Source organism: Aythya marila (assembly GCF_965140915.1).
Source record: "Aythya marila genome assembly, chromosome: 1".
NCBI classification, from domain to species: domain Eukaryota; kingdom Metazoa; phylum Chordata; class Aves; order Anseriformes; family Anatidae; genus Aythya; species Aythya marila.
In genome coordinates, this window is record NC_139042.1 from 69314498 (window position 1) to 69332190 (window position 17693).

At 41.6% G+C, this 17693-nt stretch overlaps 1 protein-coding gene across 1 annotated transcript in view; it reads left to right on the forward strand.

Moving 5' to 3' along the window:
* GABRA5 (gamma-aminobutyric acid type A receptor subunit alpha5) overlaps window positions 1–17693 on the forward strand; it is a gene marked incomplete at both ends in the record, with an annotated part of 54929 nt that overhangs the window by 27729 nt on the left and 9507 nt on the right. The window lies entirely within an intron of this gene.

Genomic DNA, 17693 nt, shown 5'->3' on the forward strand with positions numbered 1-17693 from the left:
GTCTTCTTGTGATCATAATAAGAAGTAAAAACACTGTTTACAGTAATGATTACCAAATTACCAAACTTAAGATGAACTGATTTCCCTTCCATCTTGCAATCCAGTTTTGTCTGAACAGCCACCAATATTTTGCAAGGTCACTGCAAGTTCAAGTGTGTCTGTTTACCTCGGCAACTTTAACTTATCTCAAGATCCAGAGACCTCATACTCCTTTACATCCAACTTAAAAAAAATTATAGGCAAACCACGCATTTCGTTCCCAACTTAAACATGGAAAAGCAATGCACAGGAAAGTGTGATTATTTGTATGTAGGGTTAAACAAAGTCTACTGGAAAAAAAAATTAGAGGAAAAAGAAAGAAAAATAAGATGTCCTTCCTAGTATTACATGTTCTTTACTGTACTGGTAATTTTATCCCACAGGAAAAACACTGAAAAGTCTTATTTTAGGCACATGAAAGCTGAATACGGTTTCAATTCATGCTATGTGCTACACTCAGTAGACAATTGCAGAGTAAATTTTATAAGCTACTTCAGGTTATCTTTAACTTCTTCCACAGTTTCTGGCATGGAGCCGTTTGGCCCGTGCTAGTCCATACTGGTGGTCTCAGCAGTAAGCAAATACATAGCGACAAGCTATCATCAATCTTTCAGCTTTGGGAATATCTGTATTATTGATCTGACAGCTCATTAGTACTTTATTGTAATGTAATGTGCAGATATTTGCACAAGTAGCAGCCAACAAGTCAGAGTTTATTGAATTAGCCCAGCTGTATTTTAGGAGAGCACAGTATTTATTCCCTATTTCCAGCAATGCAGGTTTGCATTAAGCCATCTTCAAGCTTTCAGCAAGACAAACACAGAGGAGTTTGTTATACACAAGCACATGCACTTTCTGCTTAAGCTTTCCTCCCCGTCTTTCCCCAAAGGGTTTCTTTTTAATGGTGTACTTTCCAAGAAGGATTTTGAAAAGCCTCAAGGACTAGCATCAAAGCAAATGTTAAACATATTATCAGTAGAGCCGAGAGGGTGGAGAAAAGACGAATGCTAACGGGTCAGTGGGTGGGGAGCACGGGACAGCAGAACAAAGCAGCCAGCGCAGGGCAGATGCACAAGAGAAAGGATTCCAGGAAGCATCGGTGTGTCATCACAGACGGCAGCAGGTTATTAGTTTTCTGGCTGTGCTTGCTATAATTCAGCAGGCAAAAGGGAAAAAACTCTGACATTTCTTTCAATATTAAAGAGAACGAGTGTTAATCTTGCTCACAGATATAAAGGTAAATGTTGATTTCTTATGTCCCGTTTGACTGGGTTTTGCTGTATTAGAATATAGGAATTTTTATAGGCTGAGGCAGCATTGTATTTTGCAGAAATAATTCAAAGCAAGGTCACATACAGAAAAAGGTATAAAATTACATGCACACACCCCCAGCCTAGATACCTGCCAGGCAGTTCAAACACCAACTGCAGAAGCAATACCTCTAAATGTCCTATGGCATGTCATGAAATGCTATGCTGGCTAGAGGACAGAAGCTCAAGGACAGCTGCTAATGAACTAACAGAGCAGATTTTAGATGTACAGTTCCCCAGTGCTTGCAGGTGGCCAGCCCACGCCTGCAGCATGGCGAGGGGGTCTACTCCAGGCACTGTGTACACAGAGGTACTTCCTCTCTGGGCTTGTGTCCCTGCTAGCACTAAGGCTACCTGTAGAAATCATCCCACAGGAATGTTATTTAGAGCTACCAGGAAGGTGAGGATGGTACATGGGCACAGCCTCTCAGAGCTAAGCTCTGCAAAGAAGCTTCACTCTGAGTCAGGGGTGCTGGGTTTGGATGGCCAGAGCAGTCTGTGTGCCACATCACAGCAACGTGGCATTTTTCTTCCTAGTTTCTTTCATGGGCAAGTTCAAAACAAAATTCATAGAATCACAAAAAGGTTTGGGTTGGAAGGGACCTTAAAGCCCACCCAGTTCCAACCACCCCATCACGGGGGCAGGGACACCTCCCACCAGACCAGGCTGCCCAAAGCCCCATCCAGCCTGGCTTTGAACACCTCCAGGGATGGGGCATCCACAGCTTCTCTGGGCAACCTGTGCCAGGGCCTCACCACCCTCTGAGTGAAGAATTTCCTCTTAAGATCTAATCTAAATCTCTCTTTTAGTTTAAAGCCATTGTTCCTTGTCCTATCACTGCATTCCCCAACAAAGTCCCTCCCCAAACTCCCGTTGTATTTCTAGTACTGACCTGTATTCTAGTAAATTTGTAGGCCAAATAAGATCTGCTGGCACTTCCTGGTGCCAGCCATGTTTTCACAAGCTGGGTCTTAGCTTGAAGAAATTCCTTCTTGCCCTCAAGCTATTTTTGGTGTGGGAGGGAGGAATTAGATAAGACAGCAAGGATGTTAAAGCTAGGAAGCTTTAACGTTTCACCTCTTCCACTGATAGGCCTTAAGAGTACATTAAAAGTATCGTTCAGTGCAGTCTCCAAACGCCCATGTGTCACCGGGAAGGTAAGCATCATTATCGCTAGGGCAGCTGAGGCAGAGAAGTTAATTGACTTTCCGTAAGGTCACACAGCAAATCAATGTCAGAAAAAGGATTAGACTCAACTTCTTTGGTTGGAGAGACAGATGTCTAATCCACTCGACCACAAAGGCCTCTGCCCAGGCAACTGACTTAACTCCTAAATCTCATTTTACTCATGCGTTAATTATATCAGTTTTACCTAGCTTGCAGGGTTGCCCTGAAGATGAATTAGTTAATTGCTATTAGTGAACATTAACTGGTGCTTTGACAATGTCAAATATTGTAATGTGGACTCTATTTATGGCAACTGCTTTTTGAAGGCGTGGTGTCTGAGTACATACGTTTATCTTGTGTTGTGGAACAAATATATGCATGAATCTGTTGCCCACTAGTCACTCAACTGAAAAAAAAAAAAAAAAATCCTACTATTTTTAGAGTAAGTGGAGATTCTAATGAATATTCTGAAAATAATGAGATCCCCTAGCTCACAAGCAGTGCTGTGGAAAAACAGGCCTGGCTTTTTTTCCTGATGAATTTCATTTGGCCATGTGGATGGAGAAGATTGATTGTTGTAGATCGAATAGAGAGATTGCAGACTGTGAGAAAACAGTGCTAAGTAAAATCTGTAGTATCTGAAGAAAGAATTTAACATAGTTTGTGTACATCTTCCTTTGTAACAGCTCATACTGAGTTATGGTGTCTCTGTGGTCTTTGATAACAAAAAGTGCACAGGATATTTGTATAGCAGAAGGCATGATCAAATTATTTTGCTCAAAGGTGGCTGGTGAAGTCAGAGTAATGAGTGGGCAAGAGGTTCACCAGCATCCCAGGCATCTTATTGCAGCAGTGAGACAGCTCTAGTAAAGCTCTCACTGTTTACAAACTATCCATGCACCTACAGCTGCTGAGCCATTTCTCCAAAAAAGTTTTTTAAGAAAATCCCCCTGGTGGTGAAGTTTCTTCATCATTCTCAGAAATAACTGAGATGGATCTGAGGTGAAGACACCTATAGGGAGTTTCTCAATTTTGTGCTTCCCCCCATTAACACTTGTGAAGCTGTAGAACTGCAGGTGTGGAGGGACAACTTCAAAACAGAATCTGCAAAACAGACTTAAATTCCTTTTTAGTAAAGTGTGATAAAAAAGTCTCAAAATGTGTGGATAAAAGGCTTGTATACAAATAATTAAATAATTAAAACAAACAAACCAAGAACACAGAGATGTTGATTTTAGGAGACTGAAAGAAAAGGGAAATGACTCTTCAGTAGGTTTTCACAGGTTGTTCCCAGGGAGTGTTGGAGCCACAGGCCCAAATGAAGAAGCAGAATTGTTCTATTATTTGCCCTTATTAGCTGGCCAGAAAAGGTTCCTGAGCCTTTTCCTGAAAGCTGAAATAGGCAATAAGGTGTGTTGAAAGCGTTGGTGCCTGCTTTTGGAAATGGCACATGGAGAGAAGCAGGGAGGTTCTCTATGAAATGCTAAGAGTGGCCAAGTTTAAGACTAGGTTGAGATTTAGTGATCTAAAGGAAAAGTTACTTAATATAGACATTTAAAGTTTGGCCTCTATGTGGTTTACATAAGCTTTACATGAAGTCAAGGGAGGTATGCTGCTTGCTCAGGTAAAGTCTTGTACATTTTCTTAAAGTTTACATTTTCTTAAATTTACATTACACTTCTTACTTAGATACCTACATTGCAGTAGAAACCTGAATGACTAAAATAAGGTAAAGCTAGTTGATTACTAAAATTTCTGACATTTGATACATTTCTCAGCTCCCTCCTCCTATCACATATTCCCACTGGTTACCAACAACCACTTTAGCTGTAATTTGTCTCTGCTAATTTTAAGTTGTTTAAAGACTGGGTCTGTAGACATGCTGGAAGAGATGCTTGTGGTGGTGTCAGGCAATAGCAATCTAAACAATGGCTTGGACCTGCGTTTTAATTTTACTTAAATTTAGGTAGTAAAGCATAGTCATCTAGCTTGAACTAATTTTTCATATATGCCTTAAAATTAGTGGAGAAGGTGGAGACCACTTAACAGTAATTGCTGTTATTTGTCTTTAGATTCCTTGGAATTGTGGACACATGACTAGTCATGGGACTGTGTTGACTGAAACACACTCATAAATTCATAGGGATTCACAAGAGCCACTAGGCTCTACAAGATTTGCCCAAATCTGCTGTGTCTCCTCTCAGTTCTGGGATGTGGAAATGCTCAGCTCCAGAATGAACGGAGTGGTTTGTCTCATACTGAAAGTCTTACATTGATAGTGAAACATTGGAACATGGACAGGGTGGGTCTGTGACAATTTTAGATAGACAACTATATCAGTTTGTTGTTTGGACTCCCTTTATGGCCACTGAAAGGAAGTAAGTACTTTTGTAGTACAGCTCATTAGAACTATTTTTGACTACTGCCTAAGGATGAGATGAATCATATTTTAGAAGTCCCTATTTCTCTGCAATACTAACTCAGAAGTAGATAAGTACATTTTGCCTTGATCAGAGAAACTTAGAAATCTATTTTTCTCTATGTAGCCAGCTCAGGATTAGATACCTCTGTTATACATTGTTCAGAAGAAACAGTTGCTGCTGTAGATCAGTTACGTGTTGCATACATGTATGTTGGCAGCGAGCTGTTGTATTTCCTCTAGGTCCTATATTAGTTATTTATGTTGGAAGTCACATTTTTTCAAGGAGTCTTAATGAAGAAGTCAGCAATGCTCTTTTGTATAGAGACAACTTTACTATTTCTGCAAGCATCTTATAGGAGCTTTGCTGTTTCTCCTACACTGAGTGGAGTAGATTATACCAATAATTACTTCTGTGATCTCACAGGTGGTACAGCTTGCCTGTACTCATTTCAAATACACATCTGTAAGAACATAGGTACCTCTTCAGTCCAGCATTTTAAACAGACAGTGCAGTCAGCATCTTCACAAATTTCTTGTGTTCAGTCCCATACAAAATGTGGAGCAATGCAGCCTGGAGCTCCCAAAGGGCAGGAGATTGAAGGAACGTGGTGCTTAAAAGGAAATACTATAATACTTGAGTATTTCAGAAATCCAAGAAGCCTTTCTCAAGAGAAATCTGCTTAGAATTTAAAAAGTGGTCTCCTGAGCCTGGACTGTGTGCATCATGTTTCCACAGGTGTTATTATGGGACTCTGTCCTTGAGCAGAACTTACCAATAAATATGGCCCTAGCTTCTCACTTGTTTGTTAGGTTTCCCAACTAAATGGTACCTGTTAGCGTGAAAGAAGTGAAAAGGTCCCTTTCTAAAAGCCCCCCAAAATTGTCACATCAATCAGTTTTCCTTCACCTGCATCAATGATACATTGAGGACTTCCCAGAAAAAGTTGGAGAACCTGCTAGTTTCCTCCTAGGAGTTTGTAGTCACTGTCATTAATTAATTTTTCAAAGACTTTATCACGTATACTCAGGTCTGCACCAAGAGAATTTTAAAAATACATTAAAAATGCAACATTTGCTACCATCCCATCCTCTGGGTGCGATTATTTTCCTGTGAAACACTGCCTGGGTTTGGATCAGTCAGTTCCTACTTTTTGTGATCATCTGTTCAGATGCCAGTCACTTTTTCCCCTTAGGTTCATAATAGAGAAGAAAATAAAAGTCAGAATAAATGCCTGAAAAAAGTCTTCCCTGTCCAGCTTGTAGTCAGCACAAAAGCTGGGCTGCAATGGCTATGGGCTCGGCTCCCTCCCAGCCTGGAGGGCCAACATGCAGGCAGGATCATGGTTATCGAAACTGGGTTTTGTATTTGTTAGGAGTGCTTCCCTGGGGCTCAGCCGGCATCTTCTGTAGCTGCTTGAGCAGCCGTGGCTGAAAGCTTGCAAGCCTCCTGCCTGGTGGGCAGCCTCTTCATCGGGAGGTGGCCCACACACAGCAGGTTTTTCAGGAGGAAAAGCTTGACTGGCATGAGCTCAAGAAAACAAAAGGTCAAGCAGGGGGAGGAACTAGTGTGGAGATACTCAACAGCATTTTTTCCCCTCGCCTAAAAGAGGTCTCTATGCTGTAGTGGCGGAACAGTGTGGAGATCCAGGTGCTTTGCTGATGATACAAGCATCAGCATGTATTTCCCACTCTGGAGATTACATCCTACATTTAAAGGCTGCGCAACTGCCTGATTGCAGGAAAGCTGTGATTCAATTTGAGTTGTCAGCAGTGGAAAATAACATGCAGACACTCTCTGCTTCATGGGCTTAAGGAATCTATAGCTTGCACATGATCCTTGGGTGCAAACCTGCGAAGACGTTACTTGGCCCATAATGCCCCCAAAAGTACAGTGAGGGCTTAAAGTCGCCAGCTGTGGATCACAGGTTTATGCCACCAGTAAATGGGATATTATTTGTAAATGGGACAAATGGGTAAAAACTGCTCCACTGCTTCACACGCCAGGTTTTTAATGGCTGTTGTTTTCTAAGGTGGCTGTTTCTGTGACTTGTAAGCATTTCATAAATGCTTCTGAAATCATTCTCATGATACTGGTGTGAGGCAGGTAGGTCTCCTCTGCCTGCATTTTGCAGGTGAGGATGAAGGAGGCAGAGAGCAATTACAGTCTCTTCTGAGCAAAGATAGAGTGGTTCATTACCTGCTTTTATTGCCTCTGTCGTTATGGGTCCCTAGGTTCAATTAGAGCCTCCCAGTGCTACTGCAGTACATTAATGACTTGCCTACAGCTTTGGGAGAAAGAAAAAAAAAGCTGCAAGACACTGCCGAAACTTTGATTTCAGTTTCCAGTCTGGCAGCTCCTTCCTGACACCTCGGTCTCTTGTCAGCCATCAGTCCTTCCTCCAAATTGCCAGGTCCCGTGTTAGCCTCATCCCCTGTACCAAAAGCCAGGTTAGCCCAAGCTGTGATTTACTGCATGCCGCAGTTTGAGCTCAGCAAGTTTCTTTAAAATAAGTAGTCTTTTCAGGTTGTCTTTGGTGAAGAAATAGAAGGGAAGATGGAAAGCCTGAAGGGCTGTCTTTTTTTTTTTTACCCATTCCCATACCACGTCCACTGAAAGTCTGCTCACGTCCAGCCTGTGCTACCAGCTAGCCGCTTTGCCGAAAGCATCCCAGTAGTAAATCTGTCAGCAAAGATGAGATCCTTCTCTCCTAAATTTATATTTCTGCAGAGTAAATATATACAGCTGAGCTAACCACTCTCACCCCTCTTATAGTCAGGGGAGAGAAGCAGATATTTTTACACTCAGGTTAATCTCCTCCTAAAGCAGATGACTAAAATAGGTCAGCTGATGGCTGTCAATAAGGAAATGTTTTACTTGTGTACAGGGAAGATGAATAGTTAAGAGCCTTTGGGCCCGGGTCTCTGTGGCCAGAGGGGACAGGTTCCCAAAGAGGGGACGTTTTAGTGCTGTGACGGACACATGCATGCAAAATGGGGCTTTCTCTGACGAGCACCAGCTCCCTTCAGAAAGGCTCCCAGTGGAAAGGGCTTTTATCCACCACAGAGTTCAGCAACTGATGGCCTCGGGCTGTTCTGTGCCCATTAACAAAACACTCCTTTTTTGTTTTCATTATGAAGGGAAATGAAAAAGCCTCAGTGATATGCAAGTGGAAGGTGCAGGGAGGGAGAAAGGAGAGCAAGCGTGTGGTTGCCTTCACATAGCAAACTGGAGCAGTCCCCTTCTCTTAAATACCAGGCTATGCTGTGACCCCACAAAGTAGCCTAGTCCCGGCCTGAAAAAGCTGGAGTCTCTTCCAGAAGGTCACCCTCCAGCTCAGTGTCGGGAGCAGAAATAGAAGCTGTGCTGCTGGGTCTCCGCACCAGCACCCGTTCTCAGGACTGCAGGTGCACCTCATTCTGCACTGCTGCCCTGAAGGGCCCTGGAGCAGACGATGCTCTTCAGAGTTTCAAGTAGCCTTGCGTGCCTGACATTTTCAATCATACTGCAGCATGTGATGGTATACAAAATAGTGATATGCCTGCCAGAGGGCTGGCTTCCAGGATTCAGGAAAACCCAGATAAGTTTGAGCTGAGGCTAGCAGCTGAGGATGGGAACAAGAGGATCTGTTTTCTGACCTTGGGGTTTGGGGAGTTATCCCACTGCTGAGCCTTAAGTGACTGCAACTTGGGCATAAAGAATAAGTTCTGGTGGTTGTAGTCTCTGAGCAGTGTTAAAGTGCTTGAACAATAATATTTCAGCCTACTGCCTCTACCTGTCTATTGATTATACATTCGCACAGTGTTATTAGTGTAGCAGTACTTCTGAGAGTTGTAAATGTCTTCATTAAGAGACCAGTTTCGGAAACAAAGACATATATTTAGTTCTGCAAGTAGTCCCAATCACTCTTGCCTGGTTTCAGGTCCTACTGATGCATAAATCATGATGTTCAGAATGGTTGCTCAGTAGATGTATTGCCTGGGAGTGCCTGGCGCCACTGAAGTGGGTGGGGATGAACTTCCATTAATTATGATAAGGTCATGGTTTCACTCCATAAAGTAAGTTTTGGCCAAAACTACTGTGTTTTTGAAAGCACCCTTTAAATCCTTCTAACATTCACTCAGCATTTCTCAAAGGGAAAGGAAATTTCTCAAAGGAACCCCCAGCGATACTCCTGGAGAGCTGATCTCATTAGCTTTGCTGATATTAAGCAGCAGCTTGCAAAATGAGTGGACCACTGCAATCAAGATTGCTTACAGAGTAAGATACTGTGCAGTGTGAGTAATGTTGTCAGTCACACTTTGGAGGATACTTTTATTTGCTTTGCAAAAAGTAAATTAAATCTCTAGCGTCTTCCTCATGACCATGCTGTTTTATCTAATGAAGCAGTTAATATAGCTGCCTAATATAGTGATTGAAAATTCAAAGTTCATTAAATGTTCCTATGGCACTCAAACTGGCCAACCAATTTGGAACTGCCATATGCCAGGCCTACAAAGACCAGTGTATGGTCAGGGAGGTTCCAGGATATTTCAGATTTTTAAATGTCATCCCAGCACATCCTTCTGCTCGGTTGCTGTATTACTCTTGCAACAGATATTTTTACTAGCCGTAACAGAAAAAAAAAAGAAAACATCAAGGCCAGAATACCAGATTTTGAGCCCTTCCATATGAAAGTTAGTTGTGCAGCCATCATTGCATATGTTAGAGAATCCATTCTTGGATTAGTTCTAGATCAAGACAACTGAGACTAAATCCCAAAATAAAGGAGGATGTTGTGTTATAAATATTGACTGCAGTGAAAGGAAGAAATGGGAAGGGGGATTGAAAAGAATGAGCAAAAAAGGGAAGACATCACCTTCTCCCTGAAGTCAGCTCTCAGATGAGAGCAGGTACTTTGGGAAGATGACCTTATGCCTCAGAGCGTGTGGACATGAAATAACCCAGCAGCAGCCCCTGTTTAGTCACCCCTTTCAGTCTGCCCATGGCGTGGGTGGCACAGGTTATTTGTCTAAATGTGCCCATCTGTTGCCCTTTTGATGTGGTCCAGGGTATCCCACAGGAAAAACTTTCCCTGTTTGCTGTTCTCTTTCTCTGAGCAGAGCCTGGGGATCCCAGCTCTGGTTGGTATGCCATGCATGAGGTACCTACATTGTCAGATTTCACAGCAAGGAGTCAGTTTGCAGTTGCAGTCCCTGTGCCTGGGGAATATATGCACTGCTCTGATGGCTCCTCATTGCCGTGTGGGCATACAGGATGGAGCAGCGAATCACCAACAGTCCTGGTGGTGACACTGCCTGCATGAGGGCAAATATGCACACCTCTCTGAGGGGCAGTGCCCCGATTGCCAAATTAGGCCTCCACAGTGATCCTTGAGAGAAACTCTGCATTACTCTGCACAGCTTCTACCTCAGGGCTATTCTTAGTTGGTGTAATAGCATCCTGGGAGGGTACTGTGGCTGGGTGAATTATCAGTGCAACTGTTCATTAGTATTTGTGTTGCGTTCATCATTGGTATGACTGTGATTTAGTGTACCAGCTTGCAAATAGCTAATTTATTGTATTAAAGCAGTCAGAAGCCTTGCCTATGCTAACCATGAATCACACCTCCAGAATTACGAAGCTTCTTTCAGGCAAAATCACAAGGCTTTTTTCTTCCTTTGCTTTATGTTTTTAAGCTCTAAGTAGGGTCACATTTAGAGTTTTCCCCCATGAACTGGAATTTCTAAAATTAAGTAGGACCTTCCACCTATCACTTGCTTTGAAAAGCTGAAGGAACATCATAAAACTCTGTGTCTCAAAACAAATTTCGCAGGCATCTTCAGTTCTGTATTTCACACCACCTTGTGGGTGCAGTCGGTGTTTCCGTTTAATTTCCAAGCCGTAGACACTTCTATCACATTCCTATTCCCACCTTTTCCTAAGGTGACTTATAAATTACATTCTGAAACAGAGTCATTTCGATCTAACTTAGGGCTTTATTTTTTTAGTAATGATCAGTACAGTATATTAGTGTTGCTTAGTAATGAAGTCTCTTGAGACCTGTCTAGCACATTTTTTAAAGCATCCTATTCCATTCCCTGTGGAATGTGAAAAAAAAAAAAAAAAAAAGATTGAATAAAACTTTGTATTGGGAAAACATCTAAAATACTGCTGATATTATCAAGATATATTTTTATTGTAAATTCTGGAAGGACAGAAACAATGATCATTTGTTTGACGTCCTCCTGGACGTCAGGAGGGGGTTCTTCACAGAGAGGGTGGTTGCACACTGGAACAGGCTCCCCAGGGAAGTGGTCACTGCACCGAGCCTGTCTGAATTTAAGAAGAGATTGGACTGTGCACTTAGGCACATGGTCTGAACTTTTGGGTAGACCTGTGCGGTGTCGAGAGTTGGACTTGATGATCCTTAAGGGTCCCTTCCAACTCAGGATATTCTATGATTCTATGATTCTATGATTCTATGATCATTTTAGTAAGGCTGAAATTCCTGCTGACTATTTCACAGTCAATGGTGTCCTATTATCTTTTCTAATCAGTTTCATAGAAGAGTTGCTTTAATCCATGACGATGATTTCCTCCTTGTCGGTTCTCTTTTGTCCTATCTAGATAATATTATGCCATTCCAAGTATATTTCCTTCTGAGTTTTTAATTTCTACTTACATTTGGGGCTCTATGTCCCATTCTGAGCTCCCCAGTACAAGAAAGGTATAGCCTTTGTGGAACATATCAGGTGCAGGACCACAAATAAAATTTAAAGGCTGGAGCATCTTTCATATGGTGAGAGGCTGAGAAAGCTGGGACTGTTTAGCATTGAGAAGAGAAAGTTCAAGGGGATTTATTCCATCTGTATAAATATGTCATGGGAGGGAATAAAAAGGGGAGAGACAGGCTCTTCTCAGTGGTGCCCAGTGAAGGGACAAGAGATGATGGGCACAAATTTAAAAGCATGAAATTATATTAGAACACAAGAAAACATTTTCACTTTGAGGGTGGTCAAACAGTGGAATAGGTTGCCTAGAGAGGTTGTGGAGACATCCTCGGAGACAGTCAACAGCCGTGTGGACGTGTTTCTGGACAACTGGCTCTAGGTGTCCCTGCTTGAGCAGGGGTTTGGATTGGATGATTTCAGTATATTCCTTCCAGCCCCAACCACTCTGTGATTCTAAGTGATTCTCATTTACGTTATGCTTCTTGTCCATGGCATGTATTCAAAGTCATTCAAGATGCTGTAAGCTCATGCCAGTTTAAATGGTCGGTTTTAATTCCGATGATTTCAGGTCCCTTAAGTAATTTCTGTGACCCTCAAACTCCCACAAGAACAGCAGAATCCAGCATCACACTATGGAAAAGTCTTGATTTATGCTCTTAGTCATTGAATAGGTGAATACATTTCTCTTAGAATTTAAATCACTGTTTTACTTTAATAACTTACTTTTATAAAAAGCTATTTCCCCCTAGACCTAGTCCATGCATATTTAGAACCGTTTGTTATTTTTATACTTAAATTTACATTTTTACTCAATCACTTCTTCTTCCTATAGAGTGATCTCATTTGTACACTGATTCATTCTCATCAACTCAATTTAATGGGAAATTCCAATTACAGAACTCGAATCTAGCCTCAGCTGTATAGACGCAAACATTGACAGTGCTGTGTAATAAGGTAAAAAGTATTCAAGCACCAACGAGGAGAAACCCAGCCTGAATTTTGGAATTCAAGCTGCTACCTTATGGCTTCTTAGCAGCACTGTTTTACTGCCTGCAGAAATCTGCAAGATTGTAAATCTGGATCTCTATTGAGTTATCTAACGGTCTCTTTTAAGTGAGTCAAATACATAGACAGAGAGATGGACGTAGATATTTGTTTGAATATTGCTATTATAACTAGAGTTTCTAAAAACAATTTATGCACAGCTTTCACAATCAACGGACTTCAACAGGGGTTAGCAGTGCTTCCAAAATCAGGCAGTCTGACAATCCTGAGGCATGTAATAAATATGATAGTAAAAGCTAAGAATGTAGCTGCACAGTTGTAATGAGTAAAATAGAAAACAAGCTGAGTCAAATTTCTACAGTTATCTCTTTAGGTATCTCTAAGTAGTGTATTTCTAAAAGAAAAAAATCCAGTCACGGACTGTGGCTAGGCAGTTTATTTAATTGTAGCATGCAATTGTAGATTTTTTTGTGGGTGATTATAGCTTAAAAAATTCAGTCCTAGAAATCTATCTGGGTCCCACAGACCTAAAGTTTGGACTCAGTCATACATATTTGGTTTGTTTGACTTAAGGAGCTAAGATTTTTTTTTTAATTATTGTTATTTTTTTTAATTTTTTTCCTGGAGTTTATTTAAATGTAGAAGAGAAAGAAAGGGGAGAAGGGAAAATGTGTGTCAGTAGCCACAGGTGGAGCTAGCTCCTATGGTGGGGGCAGTGGCAGAAGAAGGCTTCCTGCTGATGGACTGCTCACTGGGAGAGTGCTGCATGACTCACACTGTTTCATTCACTGGAGAGGGCAGCTGAAGATCTAATTTCTGTCCTTTTAAAATCCTTACTGTAAGGCTTTCCAAAACTGAAGTAGAAACACCCTGAAAGAGGCCAACAAGTCAATGCAGACAGTTGTCCCAGTGTGTCTTTTCCTGCACAGGTACAACTGTCCAAGGGAAAACAGGGCACCCTGCAAGGGGTGAATGAATGGCAAGGTTCCTCTAGGTCTTACCAACTGGCTGTTTTGCTCTGTTAGACCCTGTCTTAATGTATTTCCTCCCATTTACTGTGGTTGCTTGCATGCCCTTTGTTCACTGGTGTAAGAAGGGCCATTTCATGCTCACCTTGCCAGATATATGAGAGTAGGAAGATAGTGGTGAGGCTGGAAAAACAACAAAGGAGTTCTTTATGGGTTTTATATTCACTGCGGTGTATGTTGGATGTTGGAATGTAGAAAAATGGATCCACTCATTAATAAACAGATAAGAGAAGAAATGACTTTATTTCATCATTTTGGTAGGTGATAAGTCTGCAGTCATTTATCAAATGCCCACTAGAAATATATCTGTTGTCATTTTCTTTCTTCTAATAACATCATACCTCTCTGTATTTTCAGCCGTTCATCTCAACTGCTACCTTTTTTCTTGCTTTTTGAAAGAGTGAGTGTAGAAGAGAAAGAATAATTGAATGAGGCTTCCCCCTTTCTTTGGCAAGCTAGCAAAATGATGGTAAAGAACACCAAATTAATTATTTAGATTCAGAATAGCAGAAGCCTACTTGCTTAAATTAGAATGAAAGCCAAGCAGTCTCAGTTGTATTTTCAGTGGCTTTGAATTTGGGTTTTCTTTTACAGCAACACCAGCAGTGTTCTTCTAGCTTGCTAACCTAAAGCATTTACTACATTTTCCTGTTAATCTCTGGGAGATTCCTTGCTCAGTGTGCACACCGTATGGAGGAGGTGAGGGCCTCATTCCCTGATCAGCAGTAAGCCTTTCCCATAACTCTAGAAAGCAGGAGCTGAAGTTCTTCAGTCCTTCAGTGAGCAAGGCAGACTAGAAACCCTCTGGGAGCTTTACTGGAATAGAGGGAGGTTTTTACACAGTTTGGTATGACAGTGAATAATACCATCTCTCCATTAGCAGCTGTTCTATCCCAATAGCAAAATAACATTATTCTAGACTACTCCCACACTTTCAGCTTTCAATATGACTGTGCCTAATTATACTGCATGGGTTATCGGGAGTGGAGCTGGAGCTTTTGGTAGTCAAGCTCAGGATAACTGGAGTCTGAGGCTTCTGGGAAGGTGTAGCAGAAGGTTTGAGGCAGGAAGACACACATGTAGTACAATTACGCAGGCACCAACAGGTTTATCTAGATGACCAGAAAAAAAACATGGTCGATGGTTCTGCTGCCACACCAAGGTTTGTGGGGTAGCCCATTCCTGTCAGAGCTGTACATTTCTCTCAAGGGTGCTTAGGGACTGAGGGGGTGGCTGCATCTTTTTACATTCACATTCCTGTTTTGACATTTTCTCAATTCTTCTCTTTCTTACAAGGAATTTTAGATTCTCATAGCCTTCCCAGAGTGAGGCATTAAGCAAAAAAATCCTTTATTACAGCCTTTTAAAACACAGGCCTTGTTTTCTTACAGTTGCATGGAAGATAGAGGTCATATCCACGATCCTGTGCAACAGGTTATCCATAGACTGGGGTATATTTATCCTATTCCTAATGTGACAGACTTCTTTGGAGGCAGGGAAGTCACTGCTGAATGCATCCATTTGGGGTGGGCTCCATAAGGATATGTGCAACCCTTATCTTGTCAAGCCCTATCAATAGCCACCCTTCTGCTCCTGCACAAGAAGCTCTTGCAGTCCCATTGTGGTTACTTTGAAGTCAGAGCAGAAGCAAGCAAAGGAGACTGTACTGCAGAGAGAAGAAAATTCCTGTAAAATTCCTCATTGCCTGTGAGATCTGGTGTGTCTGGGTGCAGTTTGGCACCTCCCAGCCTCTGTTTGAATTACAGATATTATTTTTTTTACTTGAGAATGTGCTGGGATGCTCCAGGATAAGAGCCCCCAAGCTTGCACAGGTGCATGTGTTTAACTACCCAATAAAGGCTGCAATTCAAAGCAGAGACACTGGCTTAGTTTAGGACCATCAAGGGTGGGTAGAGCTAAGAAATAATACATATGAATACCTTTCAAACCTTATTGGCCTGTGTCCCATTGTGGTCTCAATTTCAGTGGAATTTGGTTACAGTGCTTTCAACAGAAAAGTGTCCTACACAAATCCAACATTCACTGGGGCTATCAGCATATGAACAACATATACCAGATATACCATAACAAACCATTTTAGAAAGAGGGTTTTCTGCAGCATCTTTTTAAACCAATCCATCTCCTCCTACTTTTCTCCAGATCTAGCTTTGGAATTACTTAAAAATGCTATAAACTTGTAATCATCTCTGAGATGAGGAGAGCATCTCTTCTCTTAAGGGAAAGGTGAAATTCCACCATTTTTTGTGATGCAAATATTTTGCAGTAGGGAAGAAATTCCTTCGTAGTTTTTCAAAGCAGATCATGAGATGTAATTACAGTAATTTTACTCCACAGCTACAAATACAAGCATATGAAAGGCGTGTGGGCAGTCCTGCATGGCTGCATGGCTAATAAGGATGGAGGATTCATAGATTCTCAAATTCCAAAACTTGGATTAGCTCCAGCAATGAGCACAGCAGCAACAAGCTACTGTCAGAGGTATGATGAAAAAGATCTCATCCTATCTTTATATTTCTAGTGACAGCAGCCCATGGTCTTTTCTTGGAAGATTAGCTATCCACTGTTTAATCACACCCCAACCCCCAATTAGGAAATTGTGTCCTATTCTTCATCAGAATCTCTCTGAAACCATCTTTCAGGCACTGTTTTTTTTTTCTTTTCCTTTTGTCAGTAGTGTGAAAAATCCACCCTGTTCTTAGATTTCTTTTCTGCATGGAAGTATCTATGCTCAGTGATTGAGTCATGTCTCAGCTTCTTGTCAGTGAGCTAAATAAGTTGAGCTCCTTAAGCTGCAAATCATAACACTTGTTTTCCAGTCCCTGGAGATACTTGTGACCCTCTTTTGAACCGTCTTTCTCTGTCATTATTTCCATAGCTTTTCAAAAGTGTGGACAACAATGTAAGAATAGCTGTAAAAAGTCAGATCAAAGGTGTACCCAGCCTAGCATTCTGCCTCTGGTAGCACTTCCCACAGATGCTAAGGGAAGATTAGCAACAGGGAAAACAAGGTACTGCTTTCCTCCCTGCTGCATCCAAGTGATCTGCAGCTCATTGTGCTACAGCTGCTCCTAACCTGAACAAGGATGTCCTCCCATTTGCTGCTTGACATTCCTTGTTCTATGAATTCAGGGGCTGCCTTAGCAAATTTTTCCCATTGCAGTGCCTCAGAAGTTCATGTTGAGCTGCTCTCTGGGAAAGTTTTTAAGTCCTCTGTGGCATCACTGCTTTCCAAGACAGCTTGCTGGCTCTGGCAACCAAAACTTGTGGTCTGTTGGAGACAGTACACTGTACATACAACCTTCAAGATAGCTGCCTGCCTTTGCCTTTCAAGTTCTTATCTGGAAGGCCACCACATGTTGCCTACTAGATTGTATCGAAGTAGGACATGAGTTTTTTCAGAAGAAAACATTCTGCACCACCATCTTACTAGTTACAGAGTGCAGAAGGTGAGATATTTGTATTTGATTTCACCTCCTTCAAGCTCTATCTGCATTTCACATCCCACTGGGAAAGTAAGCCTCGCATGTTGTCCAGATATTAGTACAGTGGACTCCTGCCTATGTAACATGCCTGCAGTAAAGTTACCCGAAAGCTCTCAATAACCAGGGTGCTCAGGTAAGAAGTGTGAGATCTCCTTAATTAAATAAAATATATTTAAAAGCATAGTCAGCTCCTTTTTTTTTCTTTTTTTTTTTTTTTACTTAATATGCAGAGAAAGCTTAAAAAATAAAAATAAAAGACAGCGTTGTCAGTATTTCTAAAAGAAAAATGAGATTCTTTTATAATAGCTTAATTACTCCAGGTGTTAAGGCTTTAAAAATAACAGCAACATTACTGAGGAGGGAGTGAGTTGGCAGTTCTGCCACTGCCTTTATTTCCAAGGACTTCCAAAGGCTCGTAAGAGAGATCTTGTTACGTTCGCATCTCCAGGCATGCAGGTGTATCTGCACCACCACCAGTTTGCTCCAGTAAGCACAACATCCAGCTCC